Source organism: Lontra canadensis, unplaced genomic scaffold (assembly GCF_010015895.1).
Source record: "Lontra canadensis isolate GAN:19392208 unplaced genomic scaffold, GSC_riverotter_1.0 scaffold28, whole genome shotgun sequence".
NCBI classification, from domain to species: domain Eukaryota; kingdom Metazoa; phylum Chordata; class Mammalia; order Carnivora; family Mustelidae; genus Lontra; species Lontra canadensis.
In genome coordinates this window covers 11,787,186-11,802,292 of record NW_022631022.1, presented here as the reverse complement: position 1 = coordinate 11,802,292, position 15,107 = coordinate 11,787,186, and the positions used below count along the sequence as shown (strand labels likewise).

General features: G+C 41.7%; 1 protein-coding gene across 1 annotated transcript in view; it reads right to left on the bottom strand.

The window, feature by feature from the left end:
* Positions 1 to 13,715, bottom strand: part of MNS1 (meiosis specific nuclear structural 1) — a 70,844-nt gene extending 57,129 nt beyond the window's left edge. The window contains exon 1 of the mRNA XM_032864883.1: positions 13,676 to 13,715. The gene's annotated coding sequence lies outside the window, so the exon portion shown is untranslated. The remainder of the gene's footprint in view (positions 1 to 13,675) is intronic.
* Positions 13,716 to 15,107: the final 1,392 nt, after the last annotated feature.

The following is a 15,107-nucleotide window of genomic DNA, read 5'->3' as shown; positions in this document are numbered from 1 at the left end:
CAATGCTCTTACATGTACACCTACTGTTTTCTACAAGCCATGGTTTATATGCTTACTTTCTCTAAAATGACTTTTAATGCATGGAATTTTAAAACTCAATGTAGTCAGATTAATCAGATTTTTTTCCTTTACATCTAATGTGGGTTTTGGGGGCCTTATTTAAATACTCTTTTAGTAATGTGAGATCATAAAGTTTTTCATAATCCAATTATAATTCACCTGGGATTTATACATTCTGTATAATGGGAGATAGGTGTATAATTTTATTATCATTTTGTCTATATGAATAATCATTGTTCCAGTACCATTATATTTCCCCAATGATCTATAATGCACCAATTTTAGTTTTAATTACTACATGTTTATAGTAATACTCACTACCTGGTAGAGCAAGGCTTTACCTGATATACTGTTCTTCAAATTTTTCTTGGCTATTCTTTGCCCTCTATTCTTCTATATAACTTTAGACTTCCATTGTCAAGTCTCATGAAAAAAAAAAAAAAACTATTGGGAATTTGATTGGAATTTCATCAAGTCTATGGATCAATTTGGAGAAAAACCAATGCCTATATGTACAGGGTACAACTCAACAGCTTTTTAAAAATGTCCTTTACTTAAGCTTTAAAATTTTGTATCTTTTTATTTCCAGTTAAATTTTTTGTTGCTGTCAAAAACAATGTTTAGATCATTGACGGTCCCAGTAGGAAACATACCCTCACATTAGGTCATTTACAAAGACATAGGCAGGGTTTAAGCCAACTATCAGGGATTCTGCTGTACCTGGGGGCAGTAATGTTAGAGAACACTTGCCACTCCTAAACTTAAAGGTATGGGAAGAAAGCAATTTTCCAGAACACAAAGACTGAAATAGCTATGTGGAGAGGGCCCTCTGATGGGAGCTGTGACCTTTGATAGAGGGATACAGCCAGCCAAGAACAACCCCACAGGAAGAGAGATGAGGTAATATAATCCCCATCCTCTTTTCCTCCTCCCTTGGATCTCCTGCTGGGACCACCACCTGCCGAACTGAATGAGAAGCAGGAGAGCAAGGGAGCCTGTCACTGCAGTCCGTATCCCAAGGTACTACCAGTGTAGAGAAAGGTGAAGAGGGAATCTAGAGGGGGAAATAGATGTACAGCACCATGTCTTTTTCACTATTAATTTTGTTTATTGCTGCTTTATAGAAATGAAAATTATTTTTGTATATTGACTTTATATCCAGTAGTCTATCTAGGTGAATTCCATTTTAAATTGTAATCACTTATCTGTAGATCCTCTTGACTTTTCTATGTTCAGAACCATCTTTTTCTCTCCTAATGCCATTTTTAAAAAGATTATTTGAGAGAGCATGAACGAGCAAGAATATAAGGGGGTGGGTAGAGGGAGAGGGAGAAGCAAGCTCGCCACTGAGCACTGAACCTGACATGAGGCTTAATCCCAGGACCCTGAGATCATGACCTGAGCTGAAGGCAGACACTTAACCCACTGGGCCACCCAGGCACCCCTTTTTTCTTATACTGTTTAAGAAAATTTATTCCCCTGGGTGCCTGGATGGCTCGGTTGGCTAAATATCAGACTTCAGGGGCACGTGGGTGGCTCAGTGGGTTAAGCCTCTGCCTTCGGCTCAGGTCATGATCTCAGGGTCCTGGGATTGAGCCCCGAATCGGGTTCTCTGCTCGGCAGTGAGCCCGCTTCCCCCTCTCTCTGCCTGCCTCTCTGTCTACTTGTGCTCTCTCTGTCAAATAAATTAAAAAAATAAAATAAAATAAAATAAAAAAATCTTTAAATATCAGACTTCAGCTCAAGTCATAATCTCAGGGTCCTGGATTGAGCCCCTGGTGCTTGGGGAGGAGTCTGCTTCCCCTCCCTCTGCCTCTCCCCCTACTCATGCTCTCTCTCTCTCTCTCAAATAAATCTTTAACATTTCTTTTTACTTCCTTTATTTGAACTGACTATAACTTCAAATAAAATAGAAGAACTAAAGAACTAATGGGGCATCCTTGACTTATATGTTTGACATCTCACCTGTAAGCATGATGTTTGCTACAGATTTTTTTTTCTGGTTTTACTTCTACTATTGCAAAATCACTATATATGCACTGTATGAAGTGAGAATATATAGATAACTGAATATAAGAACATTATATTTGTATTAGCAGAACTTATGATTATTAACACCTTTGTGAACAATAATATATATGTATAGATTTTTAATAGAATGAGATTATACTGTATATGCCTAGTATAAAAGTTACATACTGTAGAGTGAAATTCATCATATAGGTGTTTTATTCCCTTGTTTGTGAATTTTTATCCTGAATGGAAATTTAAATTTTATCAGTTTATTTCTACATTTGGAGATAAAGTGGTTTTTCCCCCCTCATTAATCAGTTAATTTCCATCGCAATATTTCTAATAATATTTTTTTAAAGATTTTATTTATTTATTTGTCAGAGAGAGAGAGAGAGAGCACAGGCAGACAGAGTGGCAGAGGGAGAAGTTGGCTCCCTGCAGAGCAAGGAGCCCGATGAGGGACTCGATCCCAGGATGCTGGGATCATGACCTGAGCTGAAGGCAGCCGCTTAACCAACTGAGCCACCCAGGGGTCCCCTAATATTCTTATTTGGTTGTTTTGTGGAAGTGTGTAGAATGGGTGGGCCTGTAACCTAGATAGAAAACTTTCTTGTTCAATTAACCTTGAGTACACTGATCAAAACCTACTGTGTTAAAATAGCAAATACTTTATTTTTCTTTTAAAGGAACAAAAGATGGAATTAAAATCATAAGTTTAAACAAAATGCAGTGTATTTGATAATATTATATAAAGTATATTAGATTTTTCTGCCAACTCTCATGGTTGATGAGTATTTCCTTGAATATTTGTAATTTTGGATTGTGAGCTCATCTTTACTTCATTTGTGGGAATATGGTGTGGCCTAAGTTACAGAAATGTCTCCCAATTGGTGGCTTAATCCCCCCCGCCCCCCCAGAGATGCAGCTATGCAGCTAGTTCAGAATCACTTTTTAAGTGCTTATTTCTAGGCTTGATTTGGGGAGGGGGTATGGGGTATCTGGAACAATATATGTGAAAAAAGAAAAAAACAGGGAAATAACATCATTGTGGGTTGCAGTCATTTCACATTTTAAATTACTTTAAATAGTGAGCATAATCTAGTTAGTGTATGTGAGCTTTGTACAAGTATTTGTCTCTGTGCTTGGTCCTTTAAGGTTTTTTTGGCCACAAACGACTGACCTAGTATTTAGAAAAGGGGTGAAATAGCTGGATATCACTGGCATAACACAGTGGTTCACAAACACCAGAAATATCTCTGGAACTTAAGTACAACTGCTACATGCTGAAGATTGAAGTTGTATCCTTAACTTACATCATATATTCCATATACAAAAATTAATCCAAGATGAATTAAAGACCTAAACCTAAGAGCCAAAACTATTAAACTCTTTATAGAAAACATAGGTGGAAAATGGAAAAACATAGGGGTAAAATGTTCAAGACACTGGATTTGACAATGATTTCTTGGAAAGAACACCAAAAGCCCACGCTACAAAAGAAAAAAGAAAAAAACAAACTGGACTACATCAAAATTAAAATGTTCTGTGCAAAGGACAAAACAGAATGTAGAGACAACTTAGAGAATGGGAGAACATATTTGCAAATCATATCTGATAAGGAGTTAATACCTAGAATATACAAAGAGCTTCTACAATTTAACAGAAACCAAGCATCCAATTTTAAAAATGGGTAAAGTATTCGAATGGACATTTCTCCAAAAAAGAAGTACAAAAGACCAAGAAGCACTTGAAAAAAATGCTCAACATCCCTCATTATTAGAGAAATGCAAATCAAAACCACAATGAGATACCACCTCACACTCAGTATGATAACTACTATTTTTTTAAAAAATCCAAACCAGAAAACAAATGTTGGCAAAGATATACAGGAGTCAGAAAAATCAGAACCCTTGTGCACTCTTGATGGGAATGTAAAATGGTATAGCCACTGTGGAAGAGTTTGGTGCTTTCTTAAAAATTAAAAATAGAATTACCATATGACCCAGCAATCCCCTTCTACATATATACCCAAAATAATTAAAAACAAGGTCTTCAAGAGATATCTGTGCACACAAGTTCATAGCAGCATTATTCACAAAAACCAAAAGGTAGAAGTGTCCACTGATGAATGAATGGATAAACAAAATGTGGTATATAGATATAATGAATATTATTCAGTCTTAAAAAAGGAATGAAACTGATAAATGCCACAACATGGATGAACCCTGAGGATATTTGGCTAAGAGAAATAAGCCAATCACAAAAGGACAAATACTATATGATTCTACTTACATAAGGTACCCAGAGTAACCAAAATCATAAAATACAAAGTATAATGGTGGTTGCCAGGAGCAACCTGTGGGGAGGTGGGAGGAGTGGGGAGCTGTTGTCTAATAGGCACAGATTTTCAGTTCCTCAAGGTGAAAAGACTTCTGCAAGTGGATGTTGGTGATGGTTACATAATAATTGGAATATAGTTCATGCCACAAAACTGTACACATAGAAGTGGTTAAGATGGTCAATGTTATGTTTATTTTATACATTTAAAAAAATATGGATAGATGAATGAGCTCTACTCACCGGATGGTCTGACTCAGGAGGGCGGAGGTGGGACCCTGGCACTTCTCTCACAGCCTTCACAGTAAAAGCCAAAATAAAAAAAATTGAGATTCATTAAGTAAAATGAAGTAGGCTGGAAGAAGCAATAGAGGAATGACATGTAAATTATAGAATACCTAACTAAGCCTTGATTATTCTCAATTTCTACTGGATGCTAACCTTTCCTGCTACCTTCAGTAAAACTTTTATATTTTAGAAACTCTCTTCACTTATAGTAGAACAAGATACCAAAGCTTTTACCAACATAGCTATAATTTCAGAGAGGTACCAATTTCCATTTTAACTTCTCTTTTCGGACTATTCCATCTTTCCTTTTTCTATTTCATCTTGACTTCCTTGCATTTCATTTTAAAGAAATAATGTTTAACTCCTCAAAATCTCTTAAAGCTTGATGGCTGGAAAAAAAATCCACAAATTGTTTCATTTATTCAGGCTAAGTTCATACCTGTTACTAGCTTTCTTCAAATAAGAGAAACTACATTATTGGTAATCACATTGCCCTTGGGATTAATTGTCTCCACTACTAACTAGAACAATCTTTCAGCATCACTTGACAAATGTGTCAACTGGATGCATGATACCATGTCAGAGATATTAGAAATTTTACTAAAACACTGTAGAGATGTAGTACCAACACTAAGGAACAGAGTTGAGATCTTTTGGACTCATGAATGCAAAGCAGAAAAATCATAAACCTATTTGATAGATTTTAAAGATATTTGCTTATTAACCTTAAATTATCCTCCTTTTACCTCCTTTACTCACAATATTCACTTACTAGATAGCTGGTTTATTGTGAGCATTCAATAAACATTTGTTGGGTAAATATGGAGCAGAGTCAACTAGAAAAGCAGTAGGATATGTAAGAAACTCTTCTCTAGTACATAAAAAATTAATCAATAGGCATTCTCACATAGAAGTTTAGGATTTCCAAACTAAATACCTAAAATATGTAAGAGGAGTGCAAGAAACAGTCCAAAGACACATTACTTTTGACCAATTATTAGTAACTTAGTAGAGCAGAGCCTAAGTTGGCCTCCAGATCAAAATTTGAAAGTCTGTTGAGTTTGGTTTTTTGTTTTTTTTTTTGACACATAAGGGAATTATTACTTACATAACTGAAACTTTCTTGTGAGAAAGGCAGGTTATTGGGTTTGGTGAGGCTACATCTTGTTCTGCTCAGCCAGGGAAGGCTTTCTGGTGTGGGGAGGTCCAATCCCTCGACTGACATGTGTCTTCTGTGATTGACAGAAATAGCAATTCCTAGACTTTCATTGACAGCAAAAGCAATTCCTACCTTAACATTTATTACCTTTGCCACACTAAGTTGTTTAATACAGCTCCCAGGGACATCTAACTTTAAAGAGGGAATTCTTATTGGTTTCAACTCTGTATTGAAATGATTCTTCTCTATTGCTATTTACTTAATTGTACATATTCAAAGAATTCTCAACTCAACCAGGGTTAGTTAAATTTCTCTTTGTTCCAGAAATGTCCAAGTAATTCTTAACCTCATCTTACTCCTAGCAGATAATAATACCTAGTATGGATTATTTTTTGCTATGCACCATCAACACTTCCCATGTATTATCTAATGTAATGCTTTTTACCACTCTAGGAGTAGGCACTGTGGTCATTGTTAATTTAGAGAAGAACCACTTAAGGGCCAGAGAAGATAATTTGGATGCCCAAGATGATAAAACTTAAATGATGAAGCCAGGATTTGAGAGTCACATGTCAAGCCATTGGACTATATTGCCATCCAAATGCAACATGGAACATAGCCTCCTCAGCAATAAACTTAAGGTGCAAGGAAGCAGTGGACGCCCCTCATCATCCACAGGTACTGGAAAAAGTGCAGGAGAGAGAGACAGAAGAGCCTAAGGGCCAACTGGCACCAACTCCAGGTCCCAACCACAATGTTGGAGCCCCAGACAAGGATATCATTTCTGGTAAGAATCTATTATTTGCTTAATGCTTGCTCAGACCTATGCAGAATATACTAAGTATAACTTCCTTGTTCTTTCATGTCCATCTTTCTGCAGAGAGATGAACAAGGTAAGGTGTAATTTAGTCCCATTTCAGAGACCAATCTTGCTCATGTGAAAGACCACCATAGAAAAAGGATACTTTTGTTTGTATCTGCTGGCCAGGCCTGAGCAATGAAGTCTACAATCATGAATCTTATTGTCTCACTTACACAATAAAGATATTTTTTTTCCTCCCGTGGGATATTTCAGTTCTATTTCCCCACCTCTAAGGCACAGAACACATTAATTCTCAATTTTGCTTACTCAGGACCCCAATCCACAGTCCTTACATAGACAAAACTATAATGAGAAGCCTGAATAATTAGTTCCTTTGACATCATCCAGGCTGAGGGATTTATTTTGTTTATTTGCTTGTTTATTTATTTTAAGAAAAACTCCTGGGAGTTGGATTCAGTGGAGAATGCAGGATTAATGAGAGTAGAATTTTACCTTTCTAGTCAGCCAGACTGGCCACTGCAGATGGCTAAGAAATAATCTCAGACCCTGGTGCTTCCTGTGAATGCTTCACAAAATGTTAAATAAGAATGACATCAACAAACAACAACTTATCATTATAACATATGTTTGGAAAAAGTTACAGTATTTCAGAAGCACAGCATGGATACGAAAAAATTTCTCAGTAGTAGAGCCAATTCAGTAGAGACCCTCAGTACATAATTTATTCAACTGTCTTTCAATAGATACTAAGACGAATGTTAGCAACCAAAAAGTGACATCAACATGAAACCCTAGGTGCAATGGATTCTGTGTGGGGTTGCCCAGACCTGTCTTCAGGTAGTGCTGTCAGTGGGCGGAGCTCAGTGGTAGGGCAGGTCCAGAAGTCGCCCTTGGCTACAGAGAACCTTCTTCACCCAGGATCAGCTTGCATCCACTGCCTGTTTGAAGGGAAAGTACGAAAGCCTAGCCTCCTCGCGGCAAGGGGAGTTGACTGCAAAGAGCCATTTCAGCTCCTCTGAGGAGCTCCCCAAAGGGGGAGCGGAGGCCTTCGTTGAGACTGTGCTGAGCTCAGTTATTTGGGCTACCCAGGCCTTCCTCCTTCGCTTCCCAAAATGTTGATCCCAAGCGTACCTACTTTCTAATGAATACTCTGCTAGTTTCCGTCCCTGAGTGTGCTTCTCAGAGAACCCAAATTTTAGCACTAGGGAAATCCAATTTATTGTCCCTAACAGGTTATTTAAGATATAAATATTATAATAAGGAAATAGGTTTTTAACCAGCATTTAATAACATTTTTTAGGTATTTTTAAATCCCCGGTACAGAATGACTTTCTTATGGCTCTAGGTCGAGCCGGTTGATTTACTACGATAGATGGGATTAGAGTGTTAGATGGGAGAAGAGTGTTAGAGATAGACTACCAAATTGTCAAGTCCCCACACTCAGGAAGTTACACTGGGGATTGAGAATGGAACTGGAAGTACACAGGGCAGAGAGAAATAAATTAGGAGGTTGCTAGTCCCAACAGAATAACAGAAACAGAATAAGAACAGAAAGTTTCTTGTTAAGGCAGACAGCCATTCAGCTTTCTATATGACCAGTTTCCTCAAAGGGCACTGTCAAAGGCATTATGGCATCATGAAGAAAATTTAGTATGACAATCCTCTGTCTTCCCTTTGTGCTTCGTCCCCTCAGCTCTTGCTTTGGTCTCTCAAAAAAATCTTCTCTCCTGTATCTTTTTAGTCAACAGACACATGCATTTGATTTTTAGTAGAGAATTCTACGGAAGGTGAAGACCTTTCAATTCAATGAATCTAAATTGCCAAGGGGAGAATTTCAGATACCATGAGTAGAGGAAGAAAGGGAGTTTGGGGGGTGGTGGTGGTAGGGGACAGTCTGCCCAAAGACTAAGCCAGATACTCCCCTAAAAGACTTGTTAATAGAGTCTTGAATTCATCATGCCTCATGCTGAGATACTTCATCCGCCTCACAGTGGCGATCTGCTAGGACAGTCGGCTTCACTAGCAGTTTGAATTTCAATTCTGGATTTAACAATTCATTCAACAAATAATTATTGAGAACCTACCAAGTGCCAGAGAGCCAGCAGACAAGCTGGCAACAAAACAGACAAGGTCCCCGCTTTCTACTGGGGGCGGGAGGAGAGCAGAGAAATGAACACAAGTAAACATTTCAGCTAATAAGAGAATAAAGCAAGGTTCAGATGGGGACCACGGTGATCTTTTCGCCTGAAGGGACTAGGTCAGTAAAAACCTTTCTGAAGAGGTAAGATGTGAGCACAGGTTGAATGGTCATCATCAAACCATAGGAAGACTTAGGTGAAGAGTATCCTAGCCAAAAGCTGTGTTCTGCAAACAGCAAAAATAGTGTGTAGCAGGAGCAGAGCAAATGAAGGGAGCATGAGAAAGTGGTAAGAGTAGCAGGAAGGGAGCACATCGTGCAGAACTTTGGAGGCCAAAGTCAAGAGCTTGAATTTTGTATTAAATGTCATAGGAAACCACAAGACACCTTTTTCAGGATGAAGGAATAGGATAGGATTTATGTTCTCCAAGATCCCTCCAAGAGCTGTATGAGGAAAAGACTGTAAGGGAGGGGGTTGAGAAAGGTGGAGGGAAGTGGTTGGGTCTAGAATGGATTCTAGAAATAAAACTAGCAGGACACAGAGGTGGATTCGACGTGGGGTGGGGGGGGTGTGAATTGGGTGTGGAGGTGGGTTTGGGGTTGTGGTGGACTGGACCCCAGGATTGGGGGGTGGGGGGGGGGGGGATGGAACACCAGGGGGGGGGGTTGGGGGGGGAGGGGGAAGGGGTGGGCAGGAGTGGGCATGGATGTGATGGAGGGGGAGAGGAGGGGAGAAAGCAACAAAGGAGTCAAAGATAGCTGTCAAGTGGTCTTTGCCAGAACGACTGGACAAATGATACTATCAACTGAGATGGGGGATTTTAACAAGAGTCACTTTTAACAAGAGTCAAAATTTCCATTTGCACCTGTTAAATCTGAGATGTCTGTATCCTAGTGGAGATCTCGAATAGGCAGTTCTACATGTGAGTTTATAGTTCAGAGGAGAAGTTGGAGCTAGAAGTATAGGTCAACATAATAAAGAGGCTCTTAAAACCCATGCACAGAGGGGTATAGCTAAAGACAGGAAGAGATTTAAGACGAAGCTCCGTGGAACACTAATACTTGCAACAGTGGTTTACAACACTGGAATCATTAGGAGAGCTTTAAATTAATATTGAACCTGGATCCACCCCTCAAAGATTTTAATTTAATTGGTTTTGTGGGGCAGCTCGAGTTGTATCAAGAGATTTAAAGCTTCCCATGGGATGCCTGGGTGGCTCAGTCAGTTAAGCGTCTACCTTGGGCTCAGGTCATGATCCTGGGGTCCTGGGATCGAGTCCCGCATCAGACTCCTTGCTTAGCAGGGAGCCTGCTACTCTCTCTGCCTGCTGCTCTCCCTGCTTATGCTGTCTCTCTCTCGGACAACTAAAATCTTTAAAATAAATTAAAATAAAGAGCTTCCTGAGATTCTAGTGTGCAACTAAGGCTGAGAACCATTGACTTAAAAACTGGGAAGAGGATTTTAAGCCAGAATGACCAGAATAAAGTGAATCATCAGCAAGACAGGAAGAAAATCATGTCGTGGACGTGAAAGGAATATTCCAAGAATAAAATGGTCAGCTGTGTCAAATCCTGATGAGAAGTAAAACAAGAGAGGGGAGACAAGGGCAAAAAGGGTGGAAAGGACCCAAACATGATGAAGTTGTGAGGATGAGGGCCTGCCTGGCATGGGTCACAGAGACTGCAGAGTGAGGAAAGAGGGGCAGCTACTGTCTGAGTCTCCTCTGCCCCAGGACCAGGACCACCCAAGTCCTGGGCTCAGATCCAGAGATCCTGGCTGCCCCTTGTCCAGCCGCTGGGACATCCAGGGCCCCTCAAGTAACACCATCACAACCACCTACTCATAAAGTCGGTCAACATTTACTGCACAAATACATTTAAAACATGTTGCGCGCTTTTATATGCTAGTCAGTGTTGGGCAGTGGGAATATAAAGTCAAATAAGGTACTTCTGCTTTCACAGGATTTGCCATCTGTCGAGGAAGGTCACAAGTAAGTAAGACAAAATAGTCATCTTGATTCAACATCCACATTGCCAATCTACTTTCCATTCCCATTTCCACTAACCTGGTGTAGGCCTTGAAAATATAATGGTGTTCTAGCCAGTCTCCCTGTGTGTCGTCTCTCCCTTCTTGCCGCTCTAGTTTAAAACTTGCTGCCAAATTCCTCTTCCTAAAGCACAGGTATGTTCATGTCATTTGTTGTGTGAGGAAGCATTAATTGAGCACTTACTAAGTATAAGAAGAAATACAGCCTTGTCTCCTAGAGCATAGGTCCAGTTCTAATCCTAACTGGGTAATCTCAATTCAAAGTGACCTTAGCATTATCCAATCCATGCAGGAATCCTCTGTACACACCTACTCAGAAATCATAAGTACATGGCTAGATAAAAGCACGTCATGTACTTCAACACCTTCAAGGATGGAGAATTCACTTTTTAAACAGAAGTTCAATACATGCTCAAGAAGTTAGACATTGGGGTGCCTGGGTGGCTCAGTGGGTTAAGCTGCTGCCTTCGGCTCAGGTTGTGATCCCAGGATTCTGGGATCGAGTCCCGCGTTGGGCTCTCTGCTTTGGCAGGGAGCCTGCTTCCCCTCCCTCTCTGCCTGCCTCTCTGCCTACTTGTGCTCTCTGTCTGTCAAATGAATAAATAAAATCTTTAAAAAAAAAAAAAAGAAGAAGAAGTTAGACATTTTTCTAAGTTCTTCCTTCAGGAGGGCTTCCTGCTTACTGGTCAGAGGGCAAGCTTCCTGGCTGGCATTCCGGGCCTGCTGTCCGAGGACTCTAAGGCATCCCAGTCAGTTTCTGGTGTTCTTCTTCAGGCTTCCTTCCCCAAATGTGCTTTTACAACACTATGCCTTTCACCTGTTTAAATCCTTCAAGATCAGTTTCAAGTGCTACCTTCTCCATAAAACCATCCTGAATCCCTCAGCTGATATACCACCTCCCTCACCTGAGATCCCTCAGACTTATCTTTACCTTCCTCATGGCTTCCACTTTTAGGGATGGGGGCACGGGTCATTTTCCATGCCTCACTGCTAGGGGCAGGAGAGGTGGCCCATCTGGTCGGCACCTTTGTCTCCTCCACGTTGCCCAGCATGGGGACACTTGTGGAGTGAATGATGCAGCTGTTCTCTGGGTCTGTTTCCCATTTTTGAGACGGGGACACCATATTAGCTTTGTTCCTGACTCTAATATGCTTATTCCCCATTTAGAGTATTAGGCACCTATTGCATGCCTGATAGTATAGGTTTCCCATTTCAAAGACACAACTGTATTCACAAAAGTGTGGGTGGACCTAAAGGGTCTAAGGCCAAGTGAAATAAACCAGCAGAGGACAAACACCATGTGATTTCACTCGTAAGTGGAATTGAAGAAACAAAGCAAACGAACAAAGGAAAAAAAGAGACCAAAAAAAAAATCTCTTAAATACAGAGAACTGATGGTTGCCAGAAGGGAGGTGGGTGGGGGGATGGATGAAAGAGATGAAGGGGATTAAAGGTACACTTAGGTTGACGAGCACTGAGTAATGTATACAACGGTCTGATCACTCTATCGTACACCTGAAACCAATATAATGTTAACTATACAGGAATTTTGTGATGGGAGCAGGACAAACAATACATATGAAACAACTATCTTATGAACAGAATATAATAAAATGTCAGTTGCAAGCAACAGAAGATAACTGAGCTCATAGAGGGAGAAGTCTGTGATCAATGGTCACTGTGTGGTGGGGGTGGTAAAAGGAAGAGGACTAGTTGAACTGGGCTTTGAATCCTCATTGAATAGAGATGGTAGGTCCCAGGCATTTTAGGGCTGAAACAAAGGTGGAGTCAGGGACACTAGAGGGAGCCAAGGCTTAAATCTGGAGAAAGCTTCCTGACTCATATAGCCTTGGTTCATAGATTCTAAAACATTTGCTCAGTAGATGGAGAAGAATACACTTTATCACACATTCCAATGCTTCCACTGAACAGTTTTCAAAACTAAAATTATTTTGTGTCTATTTTCAGTTTTGACTGGTGTTAAACCACTTTGGAAGAGATAAATATGTGCGTTTCATGTCGTTTTTGCCAGAGATTATCTCCTGAATCTTAACTCTGAGCTTATCTAAGACAGTTCACAACCCCCAGCGATGTCTGGAAGGTGGTGGTAGAGAAGAGTTCTGCGGAACCATGTTCCAGTGACCTCCCTGCCACCTCCGAATGGCCGGAGCTGGGTTGTCCTAGGACTACTGGTTCTCAGAGGTCTGGGCTGTCCCATCCTCAGAATGGGGTCTAGAGGTTGTAACATGTACTGTCCAATACCAGGCCTCTGGGACTTATTACGGCACTGAGGTCTCCCCTCTAGCCTTACCTTTGGTCCAAATCCACAAAAAGTCCTAAGCAAGGCCTGTTCTAAAGTACTCAGCGGCACCAGCACTATCAATGATTGCCTGATGGACGGGCGGCCGAGCCAAGGCCCCCATCATGGGCCCTTGACGGGAGGGAGGAGTAGCAGGAAGGCAGGAGAAAGTACATTTGGGCACAGCCCTGCTTTGCTGCCCTACCTCAAATAGGGTGAAATTTTTGAAGTCGCATAGCTACCAAAGGGTTAGAACTAGACCATATGTTTTGCTGTATATAAATGTTTACTTGAACTAAATTTTGGGATCCAGGAACTTAAAAAATAAGTGAAAAGGCTATTACAGCTCTAAAGCAATAGTGATTAGAACTGGCCACACCTAAAAGAGAAGTCGTCTCAGGGCCAAGAGAGAGGGCACTCTGAGAAACCCTCACTTGGAGGTTCTTCTCACAGACCTACCACTGGTGCCGTTAGACAGAAGTCTAAGGAATCAGAAGGCATGAGGTCCTCACCTGCTGCTGGAGTGTCCAAGAGGCTCCCTTTTCATCCAGATGCAACTTTCAGAGTTCCTCTTGATGGGGCTTTCATCCAGTTTCCACTTAAGGTGAAGGCAGGAGTCTGAAGACCCCGGTCTAGAGGGAAGATTGGAGAGGAAATTGTGGGGGTCGGGCTTTTATGCTGAGTTAAGAACAGAGATGAATTATCCAGCCTCTCTGTGTTACTTCGAGTCCATGCTGCTGTCCTGGCATCTGAGGATTCTCCCCTCTCCCCTAAACTCAAAGTGAATAAGGAAAGAAAAAAGGAAGCAAGCAGATAGGAAGGAGAGAGAATTGGTCTCTTTGACCACAGGACATGGCCAGAAGGGAGAGCTGTGTGAGCAGAAGCAAGAAAGAGGTTGAAGGGGTTACTCCTTGCATTGGGTTGGGGTGGGGGGGTAGGTGTAGGGCAGAGAGCCCAGTTACAGGCAGAGTCAAGGAGAGTGAGCAAGAATATCCTGTCTTGGGCAAAGGACACTTCTGTGCAGGCGCGAGGGCAGTGAAGTCAGCTGAAGGAAGAATGAGGGGGCGGGGTGGACAGGGAGCTGGCTGGCAGAGAGAGGCTCAGAAGATTCTTGCCTATGTGGTCTGAGTTTGCTTAGCCTCCTGCAGCTTTTCTCAGGAAGAGCCTGGCTTCCTTCTATGGGAAGTGCCAAGCCCTGACGCAAAGAGTGGTGGACGACCCACCCTTCTGCCTCCAAGGAAACCTTTTAAACCCTGTGAAAACCAGGGCCAGGCCCAAGGCAGGGTGTTCAATGTGTAGCACGTGTGGGGGGTGGGGAGCTGGGCCCATAGGAGCGCCTTGGTCTGTTGTGCTGAGGCTGGGACAAGACAAGGTCAGAGCCCCTGCCAGCTGCCAAAGGTTAAGGGAGATTGCAAGCTTCCCTGCATTTGGGGGAGGAAGGGGATGTGAAACTGAGAAAGGAGAGGGAAGAGACAGCCCTCTTCATGAGTAAAGAGCTGAGACAGTCACATCAAGGGACGCTCCTATTTGGGGGATGAAAGTGTCAGCCAGCCCTCGGGGGGCTCAGCATGGGTGGTAGCCACCACAACAATTGTCTCAGCTGACTCCTGAGGGCTGGCTTGGAGGTGGATGTAAAGCTTGGCAAAGGCCAATATACATTCCCGCTTGTATACACTTCCCCATTCCTACCCATCAAATCCTTCATCGGGTTCAGGTGCCACCTTCTCCACAAACCCTCCCTTCAATTCCTCAGCTGACCCATCACCTTCCTCACGCGAGATCCCTCAGGCTCATTTTTGCCTTCTTAATGGGTTCCACTTTTGGTAATTAGGCCACACATCCTCTTTCTCACGCGTCACTGGCAGGTGCATGAGAACTGGGTCCTTCTCTGTCTCCTCCACAGCGCCCAGCACGGTGACTCAAAAGTTTAATGAGGCGCTTGTG